The following is a 20,471-nucleotide window of genomic DNA, read 5'->3' as shown; positions in this document are numbered from 1 at the left end:
AGGCTGCCTGGTGGAATGAAGAGAATAATGCAGGGAATGAGGTACAGCGAGGGTGAGGCCCTTGCTTTCAGTAAGACGAGTCCTTGAATTTGGGAGCATCCAGTGGACACCTCTTTCATTCAGACCCAGGTTGCAGGAGAGCCGGGGCAGTTCCTCAAGGGTCCCAGGGTAGACCATGAAGCGGGGGCAGGGGCCCTTCTGACACATCCCTGTGTTTGAGATGCTTACAATTTGATTCTTCGCAGATGGTCAAAACCACGACCGACTTTAAGGAAAGACACTAAATTACACATGGGAAGGTACACGTCTGGATGCATACTCCAAAGCCCAAGATGCTGGGTGAACTATGACAAGAGAGTGTCAGAGCTCCTGGAGTTATACATTCAGGACCGGATCACTGGAGGAGGAGGTTAGAAAAAAAGTCACGTTATGTATTTCCTCCTTACACATTAAACCTTCTGCCCTCACCTTCCAACTTGCACTGTTTGCCCTCTGATGGTCTTCTGCCTGGATTCTACCTCTTCATAGGACCTTCACAACGGCGCTGCCTTTTGAGTGGGTGTTTTTATTCTCAGCCCTGTCTCTACTCACACTTAACTCCATAGTCTGTGTCCTGGAGCCGGGTCCTCCCCTCCCCAAGCCCATGTCAAACCAACTCCAATCTGGACGAGAAATGTGCACATTAATAGCCTGTTCGCCAATGATACTGAGTTGCACACTGTTCAAAGTGACTTAGACACATTCTCACCCGCGGGGAGCACATAAGCTAAAGCAAAATAGACGGACACAGAAGAGCCATAATAACTGACTACACACCAGAGGAAAAGGCAATGAAGAATTCATATTGTGAAAATCAAAGGGATCGTCATCATTCTCCCTTATCTACTGGAAGCCTCAAGCATCACCCCTATGCGGATGACTACTAAAACTCTGTCTCCAGGCTTACTGCCTTACTCAACTTCCAACTGGAAATCTGCAATTGTGTCTGGTACATCTCTGCTCAAATATCTCATTCTCCAAGATGGGAATTTCCCACCTTAATGCATCATTCTTTGTCCCTTCCCCAGTATTTCTCTTCTCAGCTGGTTTGTCTGTACCTATACCAACCACGGACATTCTGTTAGCATTTTACAGATTATAAAACCTGTCCTCAACTTGAATTTAGTAATTTCCCCAATTACCTAGGTTTGGAGCCTGAAACATCACATTAACTCCTGTTTCTCTTTCATCACATTTTCTACCCATGTCCTTAGTTCAATCTACAAATAGTGTGATTATCATAACTCTTTTTTTTCCCTTGAGAAAAAAGAATGATCTCTTTTTTTTTTTTTTTGCGGTACGTGGGCCTCTCACTGTTGTGGCCTCTCCCGTTGCGGAGCACAGGCTCCGGACGCACAGGCTCAGCGGCCATGGCTCATGGGCCCAGCCGCTCTGTGGCATGTGGGATCTTCCCGGACCGGGGCACGAACCCGTGTCCCCTGCATCGGCAGGCGGACTCGCAACCACTGCGCCACCAGGGAAGCCCCTCATTTATTTATACGGAGAGAGCCAAAGGGTTTTTGCAAATTGAGATATCTGCCATTGAGCTTAGGCAGTGCTGCAAATTTGAAACTAGGCCCCAGTGCAACGCAAGGCTTACTAACATAATGGACTATCAACGGGCTATTTGAAGCTGTTCTTGATTATTGATTTGATGCATATACAACATCCACATAATAAAATACCACATGATTGTTTTAATAGAAAATTGTGTTTTACCCCAATGTTCATAGCAGCACTATTCACAATAGCCAAGACATAGAAACAATCTAAATGTCCATCAGCAGATGAATGGATAAAGAAGATGTGGTATATATATACACAATGGAATATTACTCATCCATAAAAAATAAAGAATGAAATAATGCCACTTGGAGCAACATGGATGGAGCTAGAGATTATCATACTAAGTGAAGTAAGTCAGAAAGAGAAAGACAAATACCATATGATATCACTTATATATGGAATCTAAAAATATGACACAGGGGACTTCCCTGGCAGTCCAGTGGCTAAGACTTTGCCTTCCAATGCAGGGGGTGTGGGTTCTATCCCTGCCAGGGAGCTAAGATCCCACATGCCTGGGGGCCAAAATATCAAAACATAAAGCAGAAGCAATATTGTAACAAATTCAATAAAGACTTTTAAAATGGTCCACATCAAAAACAATCTTAAAAAAAAAGTAAAATAAAAGTATGACACAAATGAACCTATCTACAAAAGAGAAACAGACTCACAGACACAGAGAACAGACTTATGGTTGCTGGGGGTGTGGGTTGGGAGTTTGGGATTAGCAGATGCAAACTGCTATATAGAGAATGGATAAACAACAGGCCCTATTGTATAGCACAGGGAACTATATTCAACATCCTGTGATAAATCATAATGGAAAAGAATGTATATATATATAAAAATATATATATATATAAAACTGAATCACTTTGCTGTACAGTAGAAATTGACACAACCTTGTAAATCAACTATAGTTCAATAAAGTAAAACTTTTTTACAAAGTAAAGAAAAGAAAAAGAAAATTGTGTTTTAGTAGACCCTTCTACAAGTTAAATGACATCTCTCATATATTTACCCTCATAGCAACAGGTATATCCACCCCAGATGAATTCTCCGTACTATTCCCCCGCCATAAACTGCGCCCCCCTTTTTTTTTTCTGTTTTTGGTTGGGGGATATTTTCCCACTTAGAACCCTTCCAAACAGCACCAAGAAGGCATGTTAAATTCAACATTTACTTTTTCTATCAGAGAGCTAACTGGAGAAGGAGAAAGACTAAAGGCACTCGATTTCTGGGGAAAGGAAGGAAGAACCCCAGGTAAACAGGATTTTGAGAGAAAGGCAATCAGTAGACTAGAGGTTAGATTCATTCATAGACAATTTCCCACGGAGGGAGATGACTTGAACTGAAAAAAGCCAGCGCCGTGAAGTGCAGTGAAGACAGTGGCTACCTCCACAGATACGTCAGCTATTCGGGGAGGATATTTGGGTGACTTTCTACCTTTCTGAACCCTAGGGTTGGCACTGCTAGCCAGTGGAAACATGAGTGTCAGCAGTACTAAGTAGGTGTAATTCGTTCAAGGAGTCTCGTGTTAAAAGCAACTCAAGAAAGTGTTTCAAATATTTTCTTAATTTGGAAGCTCTGCTTAGTGTACAGCTTGACAAGAGAAGGGCTGAGATTCAAAATTACTGATAACAACTTCTAACAATAGAAAATTATAACATACTCATTTACAAAGCTTGTATTCTTAATATGCCTTAACACCAGATTCACATGTATATCACATTTATAAGAATATAAATTGTATAACAAATTATACATTTATCCAGACATTTCAGGAGCAATTCTGAGCCCGTGAGACACACTGTACTTTAATTTTTGCTAAACGAATCTTTTACATATGTGGAAAAAATTCATTCAGGTACCAGATTCTTTCATATTTAACTTCCCCTTTTGTTTTGCTTTTGGAAAACTCCCTAAAAGTCCATTTAGCTGTTTTTTTTTCCGGTTTTTTTTTTTTAATTTAATTAATTAATTAATTTTTTTGCGGTACGCGGGCCTCTCACTGCTGTGGCCTCTCCCGTTGTGGAGCACAGGCTCCGGACGCGCAGGCTCAGCGGCCATGGCTCACGGGCCCAGCCGCTGCGCGGCATGTGGGATCTTCCCAGACCGGGCACGAACCCGCATCCCCTGCATCGGCAGGCGGACTCTCAACCACTGCGCCACCAGGGAAGCCCCATTTGGCTGTTTTTGATCACTTTAAAAATGGTGAAAATGTTTGTTTGTGGGAAAAAAAGACACATGAATTTTTATACTCATAACTAAAAATTGCTTTGTTTTTAATAACGGTGGCATGTACTAAATTTGGTTGTAGATGAGGATAAGACATTATTTAGGGAAAGTCAATTTTGAGTACCTGTATTTGTAAATGTTAAAAAAATTTATTTCTGTACAGACCCAATGCAGTGTGCTACCTTTATTTAAGTACATTACTGTCCTTTTGCCTGTGTTTACTGTAAGCATGACTCAGTGATGACTTGCTTCTGTAAACCACAAAATTTGAAAAGTACATTATCTGAGTCAATATGAATTTTTAAAAATAATTAGATATGACTTTATGAGACTAGGTTGTAGATCTTCACAATACTTCTGGCCAATAGAGAAGCAAGAAAAGGGTCACCTAAATGATCAAATTTGAATTACAGAATTCTTCATTATTAAGAGATCATCAGTTTTATCACTTAATAAATATACAGGAGCTTGAACCAATGACTATCAGTGTGCTGTCGAATACAGGACTGCTATTTGGTAAGTGCAGACAACATTGAGTACTTGTTATCACACCCAGTGGTTTGAAGGTGAGTGGAAATTGAGACATGCCTGTCTTTCCAGAACTGGGACTTTCGTTTTATTTTATTACCGCCTGACCTTTGTGGGAAACAGTATCATACAGTTACTTGGTGATGATGGCAGGCAAAGCCCAGGCATACCTCTCTCCCAGAGGACCAGAGCCCATAGGAGAGAAGCCCAGGAATGAGGCCCCCGGTGTTGATGAGAGAGACTGTGAAAGACCTGGTACCCAAGAGTACCCTCCCCCTGGAGAGCCTGATGGAGGTGCCACTGTCTCATTTGGAAAATAATTGCATTCGCAAACAGCTTTTGCTTTAGAAAATGCATCATTTTATTGAGCAAATTTTTGCCTAGTTGCAACATCAAGCCTTCAGCCCTATTCCACACCACACCACCCATACTGTATCTTCAGATTGTGTATCTTTAAAAAATATATATATTTACTTATTTATTTGGTTGTGCCGGGTCTTAGTTGTGGCATGCGGGACCCAGCTCCCTGACCAGGGATGGAACCCAAGCCCCCTGCACCGGGAGCACGGAGTCTCAACCACTAGACCACCAGGGAAATCTCCAGATTGTGTATCTTTTTAAAAGCTACCTCTGGGAATTGTGCTTTCACTGCTGTGGGCCTGGTTCAATCCCTGGCTGGGGAATTAGGATCCCGCAAGCCCTGCGGCGCTGCAAAAAAAAAAAAGAATTCCAGGATCAGACACACTAAAAACAAAAGCCTAAAGGCTACCTCTTTAACCATGAACTTATAGCCCACTAAAAAATTCCCAGAATTTCTATCTTTTTAATCAAAGTTGATATTATGTTCATTCTCCCATAGCCTACCCTTTGTCTGTTTTAAGATAAGGTGTGTATTTGTTCTATTATATTTTATGTTTTGGATTTTTAATCTATCAATCTCAGCTATCGAGATAATATCGAGTCCTAGTACTTTCTAAGATTAGAAAGAAATCCGCATTTATTGAAGCTCTCTCCTGGGTGTTTCACTTCTGCTGTGTAGTTTAATTCTTGCAAAACCTCTAGAAGGTATTCTCACGTTACTGAGACTCGGAGAAGGAAACTGAAGTTCACAGAAGCTCCTGCAGCTGGTGAGTGGGTGTGTGGACGCCTGGGTGGCACTCTCCAATGGGTCAGCAGTCCCTTGGAACGTGGGTCAATCATAAACATGATAAAGTGGTCTTCCAGGCTAACAAAAACAATTCAATGGACAGGACTAGGGACAGACACTTCACGGTGGGGATCCCTCTTCAGGCTCATACAGGGCCAACAGCCCACTCAGGTTGTTCAGTCATCCATGGAACCCACCGCCTCCACGTGGAGCCCACGTACCTCCTTTGACCAAGAGACCCTGAGAGATTTTGTTATACATCTATCACAAATCATGGTAACACAGTACACAGCCTTCCCTTATTGTTAAAAATTAATCTCAATTATTTATTTATTTTTGGGGCACGGCATGTGGGATCTTTGGGATCGAAACCGGGTCCTTGGCAATGAGAGCACGGTGTCCTAACCACTGGACCACCAGGGAATTCCCTAAAATCAATGTTTAAAGAAATCTTTTTGAATAACTGAAGCTAGTTTGGTTGTATCTTTCACTTGTTCCTTTTCTCAGTGTTTACTTACCATCTGTTTTTCATCAATTTTCAGGGTTTGCTGGGAAATCAAACAAATTCTGGTCTACATTCTCTGGAATACATTTTTCGTCCCTTGTTGAATTTTTGCACATTTGGTTGCTATCTGTTTTAAGTGTGTAAACGATTACTGAGAATGGCTCCGATTACATTTTTATACAACCATTGGAGGTACTTCATGTTGTGTTTTTTTAAAATTGAGGTATAATTGACATATAACATTATATTAGTTTCAGATGTACAATATAATGATTTGATATTTGTATATATTATGAAATGACCAGCACAATGAGGCTTGTTAACGTCTGTCACTATACACAGTTTCAGAATTTTTTTTCTTGCGATGAGAAATTTTAAGGTCTACTCTCTTAGCAACTTTCAAATATGCAGTACTGTATTATTTTTTTTAAATACATTTATTTATTTTATCTTTGGCTGCGTTGGGTCTTTGTTGCTGTGCGTGGGCTTTTCTCTGGTTGTGGCGAGCGGGGGCTACTCTTCATTGTGGTGCGTGGGCTTCTCACTGTGGTGGCTTCTCTTGTTGCAGAGCACAGGCTCTAGGCGCATGGGCTCAGTAGTTGTGGCACGTGCGCTCAGTAGTTGTGGCTCGTGGGCTCTAGAGTGCAGGCTCAGTAGTTGTGGCACACAGGCTTAGTTGCCCCACAGCATGTGGGATCTTCCTGGACCAGGGCTCAAACCCGTGTCCCCTGCATTGGCAGGTGGATTCTTAACCACTGCGCCACCAGGGAAGCTCAGTAATGTATTATTATCTATGGTAATTATCAGAAGTTGTACATTACATCCCCAGGACGTATTTATTTTATAACTGGAAGTTTGTAGCTTTTGACTCCATTTCCCCATTTTACCCACCCCCAGCCCCTATCTCAGGCAACCACCAATCCGTTCTCTGTATCTGTAAGTTTGGGTTTTTAAAATTTTTTAATTTATTTTTATTTTATTTTTCTAACTTATTTTATTTATTTATTTTTGGCTGCATTGTTTCTTCGTTGCTATGAACGGGCTTTCTCTAGTTGCATCGAGCGGGGGCAACTCTTCGCTGAGGTACATGGGCTTCTCATTGTGGTGGCTTTTCTTGTTGCAGAGCATGGGCCCTAGGCGCACGAGCTTCAGTAGTTGTGGCACGCAGGCTCAGTAGTTGTGGCTCGCGGGCTCTAGAGCGCAGGCTCTGTAGTTGTGGCGCACGGGCTTTGTTGCTCCACAGCACGTGGAATCTTTCTGGACCAGGGCTCGAACCCATGTCCCCTGCATTGGCAGGTGGTTTCTTAACAACTGCACCACCATGGAAGTCCCTGGGGATTTTTTTTTAGATTCCACATGTAAGTGACATCATACGGTGTTTGTCTTTCTCTGTCTGACTTATTTCACTTAGCGTAATAGCCTCTAGGTCCATCCTTGTTGTCACAAATGGCAAGATCTCATTGTGTTCTATGGCTGAGTGGTATTCCATTGTATTTATATACCACATCTTCTTTATCCTTTCCTCTGTTGATGGGCACTTAGGTTGTTTCTATATCTTGGCAATTTTAAATAATGCTTCAGTGAGCATGGGGGTACATATATCTTTTCAAATTCGTGTTTTTGTTTTCTTTGGAAAAAGACCCAGATGCTGGATCATATAGTAGTTCTATTTTTAGTTTTTTGAGGAACCTCCATATAGTTCTCCATAGTGGCTGCACCAATTTACATTCCCACCAACAGTGCATGAGGGTTTCCATTTCTCATGTTGCTTTGATCTTAAAGTGACAAAGTTTTCGTATTAGAAGTGTCTCTGCTATTCCTGATCCCATTAGAAAGCCATCTTTCTCTTGTAATACTATTTTAATGCCCAGGGTTTTTTGTTTTCTGTTTTTTGTGATTTTTTACTGACTTCAGGGTTACCTCTCTATAAACAGAGTCCAGGACTTTCCTGTTACTCTTTTTTTAATTTATTTATTTTTGGCTACGTTGGGTCTTCGTTGCTGTGCGCGGCCTTTCTCCAGTTGCGGAGAGCGGGGGCCACTCTTCGTTGCAGTGTGTGGGCCTCTCATTGCGGCGGCCTCTCTTGTTGTGGAGCGTGGGCTCTAGGCACGCAGGCTTCAGTAGTTGTGGCACACAGGCTCAGCAGCTGCAGCTCACAGGCTCTAGAGCGCAGGCTCAGTAGTTGTGGCGCACAGGCTTAGTTGCTCCGCAGCATGTGGGATCTTCCCGGACCAGGGGCTCAAACCCGTGTTCTCTGCATTGGCAGGCAGACTCTTAACCACTGCGCCACCAGGGAAGCCCCCTCTTACTCTTTCATTGGAGATATTCAGAACTGAAATAAGTGTCAATGAACCTCTGGGAGTCATGGCTGTTTTGCTCAGTCTTCCACAGAACCCTAGAGTGTGAGTCAAGTTCAAATTCAAGGGCAGATTTACCATTCTTCTTTGCAATCTCAAGTACACGGGTGATTTCTCTTCCCACTTTCTTGTCATGTAAGTGCCCAAAAAGTCGGTGAGATGAAAGAGCAAAGGACTGGCATTTTGCTTTCCAAACATCTGAGGGTTAGGTGAGTCTGTAGACTGCTCAGCCAGGTTGAGCAGAGTGGTGCTGCCACCGAAGGACCTGCTGGTCCAGATGCATTCACTTAAGGCACCGTAATCACTTATCTGCTTCCTCGTTTCAGCACGGCTCTTCCTGCATTCCTGACAGCACTTAGCTCTACCTAATGGACAGAATGTGATTCCCAGATGATGCCGCCTCATAAATCCAACCTACTGACCATACATTAACGTCTTCAGCGGGCACAGAACCTATGGCATGCTCATTCCAGGAGTCTTACATTTTAAGATAAAGCAGTTGCCCTTGCAGGGAATTTGAACAACTTTAGAGCAAATCCAGTTTCCTTTACTATTTCCACAGGTGTGGGTTGGGGTGACCCTGCTCAACTAAGTGAATTCCCCATTGGCAGGACCAGTGGGAGGCTTCTCTGTAGCTGTGAAGTCGGCTTGCCTCTGTGTCATCTGGAAAGGTTGCCAGAAAGCCTTGACCAAGGAAAGGAGAGTGTACATGCTGCCTTGAATGAGGACAGAAATAGCCCAATTATAGGAAAGTTCTTAGAGCCAGATACCTGTTCACTCAGTGCATTGAGTGCCTAAAATAAACAGTTCTGCTCTAAGCTCCAGAGAGGGCGTTAAAATATACATGATGGGGAACTTCCCTGGCGGTCCAGTGGTTAAGACTCCAAGCTGCCACTGCAGGGGCCACGGGTTCAATCCCCGGTCAGGGAACTAAGGTCCTGCAGGCTGTGTGGCACGGCCAAAAAAAAAGATAATAATTAAAAAATAAATAAGTAAAATAAAAACAAATAAAATATATGTGATGGGCTCCGACTGAAAGACGAGTTTAAGTTTGCCCTTCGGTTTTGGAGTTACGCTTTGTGTTTGGCAGTGTGCTACGTATGTCTTTTCCTTCTTCTGTGTGGTAGTCTCTCCTCAGCCTTCAGCTCTTGGGATTGGTTTACTTGCACGTGTAATTTCTGTCTCATATACTTGTTTATTATCTCACAATCTCAGGGACCCTCTGCTTTTTTCTTTCTACAGTATCCCCAATACATAGCACACAATGCCTAATTGGTACTTAGTAGGTTCTTAATAAATACTGAATTAATAAGTGAATCCATCCATTCAGTAGCTAGCACTACTGAAATTCAAAAACGAGATCCCTTATTTTTTTAAAGATTTCATTTAGTTGTTATAAAGTTGCATATATTTTATTATAAGATTTTATTCATCATACTTGTAAACTGGTTTGAGACAAGTTGCTGAAACCACAACTCCAATGCCTACCAATAGACCTAAATGTTTTTCAGACGTGGTGGTATTATATTTGTTAGCTATCCCAATTCTCTTAAATCCCGATGTGTTTGCTCCTACTACAGCTGCGTCAATGTTATCAGACTGACCTCTCCGTTGGCAAGAGCTATGGTGTCTCCAGTGAGTATTCACACTGAGGCCGGGAAGGGAGGGGTGAGTGAAATGATCCAAGGAGTTTGGGGAGAAAGTACTAGAACTTTTGTTTATGTACTTTTACTTACAGATAAGAAAGATGTTAAGCTTTATGAATATTTAATATGTTTTGACAGTAGTTCATGTATAGATCTGTACATTAACAAACAGACATTAGGGGTACATGTTCAATTTTTTTTACTGATGAGGTTCTCAACTTGAAAAGTGTAGGGACTTCACTGTTGGTCCAGTGGTTAAGTCACCACACTTCCACTGCAGGGGGGCGCGCAGGTTCGATCCCTGGTCGGGGAACTAAGATTCCACATGCCGTACAGCACCGCCAAAAGATAAAATAAAATAAAAAGTGTAGAAGCCACTAGACCATAATATCACGTTAATGTAAGTTTCTTTTTTTTTTTTTTTTTTTGCGGTACGCGGGCCTCTCACTGTTGTGGCCTCTCCCGTTGCGGAGCACAGGCTCCGGACGCGCAGGCTCAGCGGCCATGGCTCACGGGTCCAGCCGCTCCGCGGCATGTGGGATCCTCCCGGACCAGGGCATGAACCCGTGTCCCCTGCATCGGCAGGCGGACTCTCAACCACTGCGCCAGAAAGCCTTGACCAAGGAAAGGAGAGTGTCCTGGGAATCCCAAATGTAAGTTTCTTAAAGGCACAATTGTTTGTTTGATTAACGAGGTCAAAAATCACGGATGCTGGGCTTCCCTGGTGGCGCAGTGGTTGAGAGTCCGCCTGCCGATGCAGGGGACACAGGTTCGTGCCCCGGTCTGGGAAGATCCCACATGCCGCAGAGCGGCTGGGCCCGCGAGCCATGGCCGCTGAGCCTGCGCATCCGGAGCCTGTGTTCTGCAACAGGAGAGGCCACAATGATGAGAGGCCAGCGTACCGCAAAAAAAAAAAAAAAAAAAAAAAAAGTCACGGATGCTGCACAGTTCAGGATAATTCACTTTCCACTGGAAAAAATGAAAGCATTGGGTTGCGCCTCTGGCCTGTCTGTAGTTCTCCACAACATCACTTTGTAGACACTAAGGATCAGTCCTAGGAAAACAACTCAAAATGGAAGCCTCCCTGACAGTGGGTCAGTAGAATTATCTCAGTTTATGAAGGGCAGAATATTCTATTTTTACCATATGCTTTTCCCTCAGGGCTTCATGAGTCAGAGAAACTGTGTCTGTTCCCGAGTGGATGCGTAATCCTGCTTGAGTTGATGAAGGTCAAACTGGAGGGTCATTTATGGGATGGGAACTTCCATGCTTCGCTTGCATACTTCTGGTGGCGTGGGACTCACTGCCTCTTGAACGACTCTCCTCCTCATATTGACTTGAACTCTGCTCTTCCATAACTTCTGTCCATAGGTCTTCCCAACCCTCCAAACAAGCCCAACCCTCTTGCACGTGAATGCTTCCCGAGGGCTGGAAGAGAGCTTCTTGGGTCTCTCATAGGTTTTTCTGCTTCAGGCCAGATATTCCTAGGCTTTTCAAGTTTTTCCCAAATTCCATGGCCTTTAGAAACCACACACCCTAGTTATCCTCCTTGAAATGAGCTCTGGTTTATCCGTCTCCCCTGCAGTGCGGTGCCCAGAACTATATGTAGTTACAGAGAGATGGCCTAGTGAGCATAGGCCAGGCACCCTCCCCCGCATTGCTCTGAACGCCGTGTGTGTATCAAGCGCATGAGTGTGGAGCTGGCTCTTCTTGCAGACGCATTAGGCTGCAGACACACGCTGAGCCTTGGGATTAGGAAATCCCCTCTCTCCTCACCAGGAACAAGAGTGAATGATGGATCCTTTTTTTCATGGTACTCTGGACTTCAGAGCACTAACTATTTGCAACATGCTGTTGGCTTCTGATCCTTATCGATGAGCATGCAGACTGATTTATGTCGGCAGCCAGAGTGTACATCGTCTTTTGCATTCTTCTCTTTTCTCTTGCGATTCTCTTACGTGTGCATTTCGATCTATCAACAGAATCTGTAAACTCGATTCCCTTTAAGAGCAACATGACATTCCATTGTCTTCATGTACCACAGTTCACATAACCTTTTCTCAATGTGGGGCATTGGGTCACACCCCGTTTTTCCACGGCTGTGAATGGTGTTACCGTAAACCTCTCCGTGCTATTTGCTTTCTTTTCTCTTTTGCATATTACCCTGAGGGATATTCCACAGTGGGACGATTGGGTCGAAGTGTATGAACACTTTTATAGCTCTCTTTATATATTGCCAGGCTGATCTCCAGAGAGGATGCATGGTTTTCAAAAGTGCCCAGTAAGACAAGGGGGCCTGCAGAGATTGTAGCTTAACTGGAAAGGTTGGTCCTGCATGTTGTCTCAAGTCCCCTTTCCAGTCCCCTTTCCAGCACCGGTGATCGAAAGGTGAGGGAGGGGACTCTAGGAAGACCAGGACCCTTTGTACCCAGAAGTGTTTACCCAGAAGTGCATTTGCGTCTTTCCTCTGAGGGCATTTGTGTCTTCTGAGGGGAGGTTGCACAGCCTCACCTAGGCTCTAATCCCAGTTTTACCGACCCTCACTGTGTGCTCTTAGACAAGTCCCCTAACCTGTCTGAGCCTGACTTCTTCCTCCTCTGTGCAGAGGTTAAATGATAGTCCTTAGTCAGAGGGCTTTGAGAAGGTCTGGGCTCTTGTTAACACCAATGACTCGCTTGGTGTGAAGGCTCTATGTGTTTCCTCCTTCTTTGTGCTGCTAGGGGCCAGCTCTGTGCTTGTCCCGTGGTTGAGGGCAGTAAATGTCTATCGTGGAATGCACGGATTGTCTTCACCCATGATCTCGCTTCTAGGTGTTTAGAAACTGGAAAAACGTATTGGGACATTTTAGGAGGTATTATGTCTTTAACATGTAAAGAAAGGCCCACACTTGAACGTTTGTAGGACGTGCCAGGTTTGGGGCCTGTGATTTGGTTTTCTCCCCAATTCTAATACGTTGCTGCGGGAAGAGCATCTCCAGTTTTTCAATACCTCCAGAGGTATAAGAGTTTGTAGATGAGATGGGCCGAAAGCTTAGGGAGAGAGGTCAGAGACAGCTCTTCGTTTTAGAGACAGGTGCTCACAGGGAAGGGCCTGGGTCTCTGGGTCTCCGGGGCTGTTTGCAGCACCCCCGAGTCTCTGACAGGGGTTGGGAGGATTACATCCTGCCTTGCATCTCTTCAGTCTTCTTCCTGTTCCTGCTGAGAAGTGAAAAGATGCTTCTGCAGGTAGCCCGCCTCCACTGGGTAGACATTTCTTCCATTCTCCGACGGTCTAGGTTAATGGTGACCACAAATGCTCGCTACCTCTCCCACTGAGAGGCGGCATCTTGTGCCTCTAACCTTGGAGCTGGCCTGGCCTTAGTGACTCGCTCGACTAGTGACGTTCTAGAACTCCTGGGGTAAAGACATAAGAAGTTTTACAGCTTCCACCCAGGTCTCTTAGAACACTTCCTCTGGGAGCCCTGAGCCACCATGTAAGGGGTTGACTGCCTGGGGACTTCCATGCCAGGAGGTCTCATGAACATGCAGTTCCAGCCACGCCCACCAGGCTCTGGGCATGTGAGTGGAGGAGTGAAGCCATGGACCCTCCAGATGAGGCCTCCGCCAGCTGACTCCTGAGTTGATGCCACGTGAAGCAGAAAAATCATCCAGTTGAACTTTCCCGAATTCCTGACCCACAGAGTCATGAGACAGACTGTTCTTTTAATCGGCTAAGTCCTGGGAAAATTTATTATGCAGCAACGGATAAGAGAACACCAGGGCTACCTGGGCTGAGCTGAGCCCCAGCTCTGCTTCATTCCCTTCCCTCAGCTCCGCGCAGCAGAAGCAACACTGGGATCTGTGATCTCGCTTCTCCCTCTTTAGACTAAATATCAGAGGCCGTGCAGAGGTCACTGACGTCAGCTTTCTATTTGACAGGATTCCCCCAATGTATTTTTGGCCTAGAGTCTATTATTTATTATCCCTTGTTGAATTTTACAGTCAGATAGGACAGGAAGAGCAGGCAGTGTTCCAGAATCCCAGCTAAATGGACTTTTCTGTTGTATTTAAAGAGGAAATGACATGGCAAGAATCTCTAGAGCGCTTCCTGTTATACTAGTCCCCCCATTATGTGTGGGGGGACTCGGTTCTCTGGCAGTCCTGTTCTCAGGGTCTCAAATCCTAAATAAGGACCTGTTTAGAGCACCCAGATATTCAAGGAAGTCAGTACATATTCTTTTTTTCTTTTAACTTATTTTTAATTTTTTTGGCCTCACCACGAGGCACACGGGGTCTTAGTTCCCCAACCAGGGATCGAACCCCTGCCCCCTGCAGTGGAAGAGCAGAGTCCTAACCACTGAACCACCAGGGAAGTCCCCAATATACCTTCCTGACTATGCTCATACCTCTTCTGGTAACTCAGGAGATTTTATTTACATTTATTTTATTTGAATTTATTTAAACACTTCAGAAGGTTAAAAATGCACCTTCCCTTGCTCATGTGTCCACATATCCCATGGTGACGATTAGCAGGACCCAGACACGCAGGAGAATCCAAAATAATGCAACAATTGTCATTTCAGTTTTCAGGCTTCTCTGCTATTAACTAAGAAATTAATCATTAAGGGCATTCATGACATTGGCCCAACTGTCTCATTAGGCCACATTGCTCCTTATACAATGGAGCTGGTTAACTTCTGGCCTTCCATCCCTTTCCTAGCAACGCTGCTTCTCTGTGTATTTTGAAGGGAGCCAACTCTTTTTTTTTTCACTGCTGTGGCCTCTCCCGTTGCAGAGCACAGGCTCTGAACGCGCAGGCTCAGCGGCCATGGCTCACGGGCCCAGCCGCTCCGCAGCATGTGGGATCCTCCCGGACCGGGGCACGAACCCGTGTCCCCTGCATCGGCAGGAGGACTCTCAACCACTGCGCCACCAGGGAAGCCCAGGAGCCCTCTTTTATTTCCATCTACTTCCGTGGCTGTACTAGTGACTGCTAGAGGCATCAAAACCAGCACTTCAAAAAAAAAAAAAAACAAAAAAACAAAAAAAAAAACCCAGCACTTCCTCTAACCTTCAACCCTTCTAAGCACATTCTCAAAGGTCAGTATTTCTATAGTGATTCATTTTTTCTTCATTCAATTATTTTTTGCCATCCACACATTTATTTACTTATTCAGTAAGAATTGATTTAATGCTTGAAATGTGCCAGATACTGTGCTAGCCATCTGGGATGGAAGAGGAAGAACACAGGGCTCTGCTTTACAGGGGCTCACTGTGCTTAATAGATGCTCAATAAACAGGTGCTGAATAAGTAACCCCTCTTCGAGAGCCCATGCTGGGAATCCTTGTTGGGGAAACTGAAGCTCTGAGTAAGTAATGAGCGCAAAGCTGGACAATAACAAGGCAGGAAGGAACAAAGGCACGTCTGACTCTGCACGCCGACCACGTCACTGTATTCCTTTCCTCTTCTGCTCTGTTCTTCCTGGTCCTTCCACTGCAGTTAGTCATACATTGATTCAAAGTCTGAGACTTCGATCCCCTGGATTCTACCACACTGTCTCCTGGCTTCAAGGCAATGGTTATGAGAGGATCCTACTGCCAGTTAGAGAGCATTCTCTGCTAATCTGTTATGGGAAAGCAACAATTGTATTTCAGTGAAAACAAAAGATGGCTCAGAAGAAATTTTAGCCCAGTAAAGATGCAAAAGGCCCTCTCAGAGGGCAAGATAAAGCCAACCCTTATCTTTGGAGCTAGTGAGTTGGTTGGCACTGAAACCTTGCTCAGAGTTACTGTCACGTGAGGAAGCTGGAAGTCCTGAAGCCCAGGGCATGACTGTACTGAGCATGGACCTTGGAGACCTTGAAACTGAGAACAGTCTGAAACCCAGCTGATTCAAGAGCATTAAGGGCATTGCTGCTGACTCTACACCTCACCCAATCTATTTTAACATCACTCAATCCTTTCTTTAGAGCCTTTTTTCCTTCTTCCATTCCGATCATAGACATGGCCAGTCAAGGCCAAGGTTTCAGAAGACAGGTGAATGGAATGGGGCAGTAACCGAAGCAATTCCCAGAGGCAGTTACTAAAGAGGGTTCACATGTCAAACATCTGTCATGGCTCACTTTCAAACTGTGGTTTGGCTGCCCAGGAGGCAGGAAGTAATACACAACCCCAAGGTGGCAGATGAGAAAGTTGCCTGAGTTTCAGAATAGACGCTGGAGACCCCATCCAGCAGACCTGCTGGACACTCAGCCTTGGTGAGTGGTGTTGACCTTGGTGTCTGCTCTTCTTGGGCTCTGAACTTTGCCCTGCCCTTTGCCCCTGTCTTCTGTTTCCCTCTCAAGAAGCACCCAGCTGCTTTCTACTTTGGATTCCTGGTCTTAACTCTGTACTAACAGGCAGGCATTAGAATGGAAGGAGCTTCACTGGTCCAGTCTATGCTGATGCTGACCTGCTCTCTCACCCAATAACTGAAACTTTTGCCCGTTCTTCTGCCATCTCTCTTGCTGATGATGGCTACCACTTGTCCAGGGCTCCCTCTCGACCTGTTCTCCATCTGATGTCTTGTACCCCATCCTACAAGTCCCCAGGGCACATGAATAACATCTTGCTGTGGCAATATGGTGAATCATCACAAATTGGTCTGAACCAAGTTGATTAAGAAATATTAGACTTACGGAGTAAAAAGAGCTTGTGCCTAGGAACAAAATCATGTTTTTAATGAGAAAAAATAAGACATAAAATTGTACCACGTAGCACAGACCTAAGTTATTATGCTTAGTAACTTAGACTTAGGAGGTTACTTAGAAGAAATAACAATCTTTAATGCATATGTGCCTGACAACAGAGCACCAAAATACGTGAAACAAAACTGATAGAATGTAAGGAGAAATTGTAAGGAGATGAATCCACTATCATAGTTGGAGGATTAAACAACCCTCTATCAGAAATGGACAAATCCATGAAGCAAAAAAATCATTTGAACTCAACAGCACCATCAATCAACTGGATATAATAGACATCTATAGACTACTTCATCCAAGTACAATGGAGTATACATTCTTCTCAAGCTCACATGGAACCTTTACCAAAATAGACCACCTTCTGGGCCATAAAACACACTTTAACAGCTGTAAAAGAAGAGAAATCATACAATGTCTGCTTTCAGACCACACTGGAATTAAACTAGAAATAAGAACAAAAAGATAGCTGGAAAATCCCAAATACTTGAACATTAGGTACACATTTAAACAACACATGGTTCAAAGAAGAAATCTGGGCCCCGGAGCCCGAGGGGAGGGAGGCCTCACTGAGGCTGCCGGCTCTGGAGGGGCCCCGGCAGCCAAAGCCGCGACAGTCCTGGGGACCGCGGGCCGGTTGTTTCAACAAGTAACTTAAAGACAAAATGGAAAAACAAGGAGGTTTGTGCCTGAGATCACGTTGATGCGAAACCAGGGACGGCCACCTTGTCCCAGATCACTCATCCTAGGGTAAGCCAGCTGCCATGTCATGAGGACACTCAAGCAGCCCTAAGGATAGATCCATGTGGCAAGGAACTGAGGCCTCCTACCTACAGCCACATACTTCTAAATATTTTCAAAACATTTGTATGAATTTTCATCCTCAGCAGCAGTGAATGAGATTCAAGGATTATACACATTCTTGTCAAACTTGATAATACCAGTCATTTTCATTTGAACTTTGTGGTTGTATTGGTGATGATGGGGTGCTGTGAGAGATATGATGTCATTAAACAGAATAGGTCAGGAGCCTTGGTCTCGATATCCCTGTTTAAAAAGTGTTATCACGAGTCTGCCAGAAAGAATTGCTGATGACACTGGAAAAAATTGAGAGTTATCCTTAACAATTAAGTGTTTTTCAGCAACATGGATGGACTTAGAGATTGTTATGCTGAGTGAAGCAAGTCAGACACAGAAAGACAGATATCATGTGATATTGCTTATATGCGGAATTTAAAAAAAAAAAAACAGTAGAAAAGAACTTATTTACAAAACAGAAATACAGTCATGGATATAGAAAACAAACTTATGGTTACCAGGGGATAAGTGGGGGAGGGATAATTTGGGAAAATGGGACTGACATATACACACTACTATATATAAAATAGATAAGTATTGGTCTGGACCTGCTGTATAGCACAGGGAACTCTACTCAATGCTCTGTACTAGCCTATATGGGAAAAGAATCTTAAAAAAAAAACTAGGGTTTGAGGATTATATAATAAATATATATGTGCAAAACTTTTAACATGAAAGGAAAAATAAATTAACCCTGTGGTCCCTGTTATGGTATAAACATTTTGTACCTCTAATTTTCAAATTTTGAAACCCAGCTCCCTTGTTGATGGTATTAGGAGGTGGGGCTTTAGGGAGGTGATTAGGTCATGAGGCCAGAGACCTCAAATATGGGATTAGTGACCTAATAAATGTAGCACACAAAAGATCTTATGCCATTACATCATTTAATTACAGAACCAGAAGACCCATATTATGAACCAGAAATTTGGCCCTCACCAGACACTAAGTCAGCTGGCAACTTAAAAAAAAATAATAATAAATAAATTTTTTTTTAAAAAAGAGGAAATCTGAAGACCAATTTTAAAATACTTTGAACTAAATGAAAACACAACTTAAACTATGTGGGATGCAGAAAAAGCAGTGTTTAGAGGGAAAGGTTTAGCATTAAATGAATATACTAGAAAAGAAGAAAAATCTAAAATCAATAATGTAAGCCTTAGGAAACTTAGGAAACTAGTGAAAGGAGAGCAAATTAAATCCAAAGCGAGCATCAGAAAATAAATAAAAATTAGAGCAGAAAAAAAAAAAAAAATTAGAGCAGAAATCAATGATATTGAAAACAAGAAATCAACAGAGAAAACTGACAAGACCAAAAGCTTGTTCTTTGAAAAGATCAGTAAATTGATAAGCCACTAACCAGGCTAACTAAGAAAACAAGAAAGACACAAATGACTAACATCAGAAATGAAAAAAAAGGATGCCATGGCCATAAAAAGGCTAATAATGGAATATTATGAACAACTCTATGCCCACAAACTTGATAACCTAGATGAACTAGATCTACTCCTTGAAAGACGCAATCTGCCAAAACTCACAGTAGAAGAAATAGACAATTTGAATAGACCTATATCTAATTTTAAAAATGAGCCAACAATTAATAACTTTCCAAATCAGAAGGCACTAGGCCCATATGGATTCACTGGGGCAATTCCACCAAACATTTAAGAAAGAATGTATACTCATTCTCTACCATCTCTTCTAGAAGATAGAAGCAAAGGCAATACTTCCTAACTTATACTATGAGTCCAGCGTTACACTAATACTAAAACCAGACAAAGACATTACAAGAAAAGAAAACTACAGACCAAGACCTCTCAGGAACATAGATGGAAAAAATCCTCAGCAAAATATTAGCTAGTCCAATCCAGCAATGTATAGTAAGAACTATACACCATAACCAAGGGGGGTTTATTCCATCTATGCAAGGATTATTCAATTAATGTAATCCATCACATCAACAGGCTAAAGGAGAAAAATCACGTGATCATATCGATAGATGCAGAAAAAGTATTTGACAAAATCCAACACCCATGCAGGGTAAAAACTTTCAGCAAGCTAGGAATAGAGCAGGAACTTCCTCAATTTGATAAAGAACATCTACAGAAAAACTATGGCTAATATAACAAATGGTGAGAAACTACATTCTTTCCTGCTAAGATCAGAAACAAGGCAAGGATATTTTCTCCCACCATTCCTTTTAAACACTGTATTACAAGTCCTAGCTAATGCAACAAGACAAGAAAGGGATATAAAAGGGATACAGGTTGGAGTGCTCACTTCAGCAGCACGTATACTAAAATTGGAATGGTACAGAGAAGATTAGCATGGCCCCTGCGCAAGGATGGGCACGCAAATTTGTGAAGCGTTCCATATTTAAAGAAAAAAAAAGGTATACAGGTTGGGAAGAAATAAATAAAACTGTCTTTGTTTGAAGATGACATGACTATGTAGAAAATCTGAAAGAATTGACCAAAAAAACCCTGGAACTAAAGTTGGGTGATTATAGCAAGGTTGCAGGATACAAGGCTAAAATACAAAAGTCAATCACTTTCCTATATATCAGTAATTTGAAATAAAAAACAATGCCATTTAAATTAGCACCCCCAATAATGACATATTTAAGTATAAATCTCAAATAACATGAACAAGATCTATGTGAGGAAAACTACAAAACTCTGATGAAAGAAATAAAAGAACTGAATAAATGAAGAGCTATTCCATATTCACAGACAGGAAGACTCAACATTGTCAAGACGTCAGCTCTTTCCAACTTGATCTATAGATTCAACGCAATCCCAGTCAAAATCCCAGCAAGTTGTTTTGTGGATATTGACAAACTGATTCTAAAGTTAATATGGCGAGGCAAAACGTC

At 43.0% G+C, this 20,471-nt stretch overlaps 1 non-coding gene across 1 annotated transcript; it reads left to right on the top strand.

Annotated features, from left to right (window-relative positions):
- Window positions 1-19,868: 19,868 nt before the first annotated feature.
- On the top strand, window positions 19,869-19,976 carry LOC115841184 (U6 spliceosomal RNA). Its single transcript, XR_004034740.1, has one exon. It is a non-coding gene; the product is annotated as a U6 spliceosomal RNA (small nuclear RNA).
- Window positions 19,977-20,471: the final 495 nt, after the last annotated feature.

The sequence above is a fragment of the Globicephala melas genome, chromosome 21 (genome assembly GCF_963455315.2).
Source record: "Globicephala melas chromosome 21, mGloMel1.2, whole genome shotgun sequence".
Taxonomy (NCBI): Eukaryota; Metazoa; Chordata; class Mammalia; order Artiodactyla; family Delphinidae; genus Globicephala; species Globicephala melas.
The sequence above is the reverse complement of the archived record's forward strand: the minus strand, read 5'-3'. Positions and strand labels throughout refer to the sequence as shown.